This window comes from Protopterus annectens, chromosome 2.part2 (assembly GCF_019279795.1).
Source record: "Protopterus annectens isolate FY-2018-M chromosome 2.part2, PAN1.0, whole genome shotgun sequence".
In the NCBI taxonomy this organism is placed as follows: domain Eukaryota; kingdom Metazoa; phylum Chordata; order Ceratodontiformes; family Protopteridae; genus Protopterus; species Protopterus annectens.
The window spans coordinates 833,973,933-833,979,932 of record NC_056730.1 but is presented as its reverse complement, the minus strand read 5'-3'; positions in this window follow the sequence as shown (position 1 = coordinate 833,979,932).

Here is a 6,000-nt window from a genome sequence, read left to right as displayed (position 1 = left end):
CTCTAAATCAGTTTTCTACTTAATACAGATAATGAAGTTGCTGTGGTTCTCATAGATTCATACACCCAAATGCGTGAAACTTATGGCCTTGATTTCATGGATGTGTGTTGCATCCTGTGGTTTGGGTTTAATTAGGTAGCTTCCCTGGAGGTCCTGGGACTAGTTATTTATCAGATCATCGTTACCTCTTTGAGGAATGGTGTATGTTCATTATTACCCTTTTCCTCTAGTGAACAGGTTTAACATTTACATTTTTTGTGAACTCCTCCCACAACTTGACCCTACCTTTTACAGGTAAGATTACTGAGAAGGTGGTCTGTATGCAACTTGCATCATTTTGGAAGGATCACAAGCTTACAGATCATTTTTGTCTGGTTATTAATACAACATAGCCCTGTGTTTTCACTCACTAGAATGGTGAATGGTCTCCTGATGACAAAGGATGAATACTGCTAATCTGCTCTGATCCTTTTTGATTTCTTTGGTGGTTTTGACATGCTGGAATATGATATCCTGTTGAACCAAATTTGTTGCACACAGGCATCTCCACCTTTCTTATGGATTGGTGTGTTTACTTAATTTTTTGTGTCTTTCGGCTTTTCCTGGTTAGGGGTCGCCACAGCGGAACTCCGGTCCGCTAATTATTGGCAGTAGACTTTCACGGGCTGGCTTGCCGGGCCTAACGCACAACCTTCAATGAAGGAACGCCCATTCATGCATATCGACACACAGAAGATGCTCTAACTGAGAATCGAACGGGCAACATCTAACTGTGAGGCGACAAAGCTACCGCAGCAATTAATAATAATGTATATTATTTAATGTCTATTTGTTCATATTACTGAATGTCTGTTTAAAAACCCAGTTGGACAAACCTGGTAAACAAAAACAAAATAAATAAACTAAAATAATAAAATAAATTAATTACTTGGCTTCTTTTTCCAAATCACTTAATCATCCCTAAAGGCAAACTTGAGGATTCAGTAAACTCTGTGAAGGCTTCACTCAAAGTCCAGATGGAGTTTACATTGGTGCACGATGAGCAGCAGTGTTAACTGCATATGCACATCATACTTATATGGAGTTTACATTGATGCATGATGAGCAGCGGTGTTAACTGCATATGCACGTCATGCTTATATGGAGTTTACGTTGATGCACGATGAGCAGCAGTGTTAACTGCATATGCATGTCATGCTTATATGGAGTTTACGCTGGTGCATGACGAACAGCGGTGTTAACTGCATATGCACATCATGCTTATATGGAGTTTACGCTGATGCACGATAAGCAGTGGTGTTAACTGCATATACATGTCATGCTCACATGGAGTATAAAGCAGCATGAACACATACAGAACAAACAGACAAGTTTACCTATAGGCAAACTTGCTCTGCAGAATTGCGTGGACAGCCACAATGATCACTAGAGCTAAAACTGTTGCAATGACAGCAGTAGTAAAAGTGTAGTCAGTGCAATGTATACTACAATATGATTTTGACATACTGTAATAATGGTTTTGTGGTGATTATCAAGGGTACATAGGATGCATTATAAATACACTAGTCTGGGGAAATATGTATATCAGAAAGGGGCACAGACATGAATGTTAGGAATGAAGAAAGAGGAAGAGGGCATGTGATACATGGTAATATACACTGCATAAGGGCATGTCAATGCACATACACTTCAAAGACAAGTCAGTAGCATAACATTAAGCACATATGTACATAGCACAGTATGTACTGCTGTTTACACCTACTGTGTGAGTATTTTATTTATATCATCAGACATTATAGTATATGTCATGTGACTGTCACACAAGGTTACGTGTCAATGGAAATGGTTGGTTGTGATATAAACATCAAGACATAATCACTGGAGAGGACATTTAGCAAGAACAGTATATATAATAGACATATGTGCATATTGTAAACGTGTGCAAATGAGTAGCTTGAATATGACTGAAATGCCAGCCTAGATCTCAGCCAATCAGGGACAAATAGAAACAAGCCCATGGACAATATTTGACAGAAAAAGCCACAATCATGGGCAATTTTAAATTAATACCACCATTAATCTGTGTCATTGACATAAAATATGTGATTGTATGATATTATACATGTTCTGCAGGTACTTGTACAACTGTATTGATTTCTCAGTAATCTATAATGGGAATTCAGAACACCTTCCTCAAAAATGCCAACTTTTTGGATGTGTTAAGAGGGACAGTGTTACACCTGTAATTTAAATTAGAGGGCTATCTTGCCCAGTTGAGAAGTTTGGATGACACCTAAGCCACAATCCACACCTTCAAGAATGTAACCCTTACCATCAATGTTCTCAATGAGCTGTGTATTTACCAGATGCATCATAGGAAGACTTATCACACTTGCATCTTGTAGAACTAGGGTTGTCACCTTTTCATATTCCCAAAGTGGGACATTTCTTATAGAAAAGTGAAACTTTGAAGGACAAACCATACCCACAACTAGTGCAAGGATCTAGACTTCGCATTTTGCCAAAATAAAAGCTCATTCTTATAACATTTGAGATATTTGTATTATTTCATACAACATTAAGGTATTTTAGATACAAAATAATGTTTTTATTTAACTATTACGGGAAACACAGGAATTTTTTTTATCCAAAAATCTCAGGACATTCACTATTTCATATGTTTTTTGGCAGAACACAATTGCCCATTTAGGGACTGTCCTGCACAAAGAGGGACAGGTGGCAGCCTATGTAGAACACCTTGAAAGGAAGTCTGTACTGTTAACTCCTAATGGCTACATATCACAAAGAATACTTATGTATGGCTGGCAAAATGCGTAGGAGCTCTCTGTGCCAAAAATAATACACTTGAGTAAAGCATCCCTGGATGACATAAGTATTGCCATGTGGATAACAACACTTAAGACCAACACACTAGTATGAGTGGATTCCATACACACAACTGTGTATTTCATGCATCTGAAACATGTAATAGCAATGGACATTGTCTGCAGCATCTGTAACTGATATGTGAATTCAGAATTGATCCATCATAATGAATGGTACAGCACTATTTGAGACTCATGGTAATGCATCAGTTATGGTCATGTGCACAGAAACTCCAGCACTGTAAAGTCTAGCTTCAATGAGCAAGGAAGCTGTCACTTTGGTATTGTTCACATACCGAACAGTACATGGAGCACACTTTCTATTAGCACATGTCAAATCCAGGACATGTGCCACATGATCACTGTCACCCTGACATTGACATGGAAAATTTTATACTATTATGAGTTACACAATTTTCAATAGTGATATGAACAATGTTCACACTGGGATGTACCTGTGTTATGTTATATAATAACAACTGCCTGTATCCCTGACAGACATGGGCACAACACCAGGAGTACAATCATAATTAACCATCCATTTATATATGTTGCACTTGAAGAGGGCCAGGAAAGGCCTTTGCTTTATGTGAATGGTAAGCTTGTTACAGAGTAGGGGTAGTGTCTAAAAGATGTATCTATCTTTACAACATGATTTATTATGTCAGAGGCTAGGCTAACATCCCTGGAACAAGTGACCATAGTGCAGTTTGTGTGAATGTGTAACACTGCCATCAAGGACCAATTGTAGGGTGCCCTGTAGGTCAGATTGACCCTTAGTAGATTGTTGAAGAAAAAAATACAGTGACAGAGCTTGCAATCTTTCTGCATATGACTTGTTGTTTACACCATTTATCTTCATTGTGCAAAAACTCTAGGGTTGTTCCAGCTGTTGTAGATGTGTGATGAGGTACATGCAAAAAGGTGCATTGCACTCAATTATTGGTGTGATGAGGGCCGAGCACAATGGCATTATAACGCCGTTTGATGTGGATGGTCAGCTTATACTTCTGAGTTCATAGGTTCATAGGTGTGTACTAGGCTAATGGCCCTAGGGTCTTTATAAGCCTAGCCCATAGAAGTGCTCAGCATGGTGCCGCCAGTAGTAAGTTTCCAGTGCCTCTATCAAGTAGAGCCACTGGAGTGATCCCCAGGGTGAACCTTCTATTACCCATCCACTCATCAAGATTTCCCTTGAAGAGGGCTAATGGGGTGCTCTGCTTGACATGTATGGGAAGTCTATTCCAGGGCATGGGTAGTCTATGGGTTATGAACCTGTCCCTCCAGCATGTTCTGTTGATTGTGGTAATGAGGTTGAGGTCTCTGGAGCATGTGGTGTGGAGGGATTTGGATTTTTTTAGATGTAGAATTTCTAACATAGCTGGGTCAGACATGGCTTTGTAAGTCAAACAGAGATCACCTCTTAGTAGACGATATGAGACAGAGAATAGCTGGAGTGTTTTTTGAGTCTGTCTGTGTAGGACATGTATTTAAGGCCTAGGATCCTCTTCGTGAGGTACTTTTGTGGCCTCTCTAACTGTTGCAGGTTTCTAGTGAGGTACATGCCAAATGGGGCATTATACTCTATGATTGGTCTAATGAGGAAAGAGTAGAGAGAAATGATGACCTCTTTCTTCCTGGATGCAAAACCCTTGGTAATGAGATGTGCCACAAAGAAGGACTTTCTGACCACAGTGGTAATGTGGTGGTCGAAGGATATGTTGCTGTCAACCTGTGTCCCCAGATCTCTTTTAACACCTTCAGTGTTCCGTGGGCTACCATCGATGTGGTAATTAGTGGAAAGTGAGTTTTTCCCAAAGGAGATGACTATGTATTTTTTGGCATTAAGCTTAAGGTCATGGTTTTGACACCAGTCATTGGTTTCAGTGAGGCCTTTCTGTAGGATGTGCTACATACAAGGGATTTGTAACCATTGTGGACACATGGTGGTCGATATTCTGATTACTATGTAACTGAGTACCCAAATCACATACCACTAGGTGTACTCACAGAGGTGTGCTGTCTATATTGCAATTAGCTTGGGTATTTGCCTTTCAAAAGGGTATAATTATGCTTTTGTGTTCATGTGTGTTTCCATGGCTCTGGCAGAAATAATGTTTGTGTAGTAATAGTTTCTGCAGTACAGAAATAGTTTTTGTGAATTTAATGATTGTTCATATTTTGCAGTCATCCACAAAGCTGGTAAGAGAAAAGCTTTCTAAGTTTATCTTGACTTCTAGGAAGTAAATATTGAACAGGAAAGGGTGAAGTACAGAACCCTGTGGTACAGTCCTGGTCATTGGCCTCTTGCTAGTGGTGAATTCACACACTTCAGCAGTAAATGTCCTGTCTGTGATCCATTTGGTTACCCATGTGGTGATGTATGTGTTTATGTCTAGTTGAGACAGTTTATCTGTAATACCTGAGTATGGAATAAAACAAACAAAATTATACTTCCTTTCTAAATAAAGTAACTAGTAAGCACAAAAGAACATACGATAATACCCAAATAAAGCATTAAAACAAAAGAATGTATGGAAATTATACCCTAGTATGGATTTGTGTCAAATGCCTTGGCCAGGTCAAGTTAGGTGGGTTGCACAGTCTTTCCCTCATCCATGCCCTTGGGGACCTTCTTGAAGAAGTCAAACAGATTTAACAGAAATGATGTATCCTTAAGGAATCAAAATGGGTTGGGTACACAGTCGGGAGATTACCTATATCCTTTTTAATAATGTCCATGAGGACTCTTTTGATTGCCTTACAGATGAGGTGAGTCTGGCTTATGGATCTATAATTCCCTGAGTCGAATAATGGTCCCACCTTGTTCAGATGGATGACTGTTGCTGTACACCCTTTTGTCACAATATAGTCTGTGTGGAGGCTGTGGTTAAATAGGGAGCCAACTGTGTCTGCTAGGTTAGGTTGCAATTTATTGAAAAAGCAACCTGGGATGTTGTCAGGGCCCATTGATGTCATATTTTTAGCCTTAGAGAGCGCACAGATGAGCTACTCTCCTGAGAAAATAAGCTGAATAATGTTTGCATATATACTTTGGGTGATGTCTGCTGCGGGCAGGGAGGGTGAATTTTGATCCAAATCTGTCAGCTAGCAG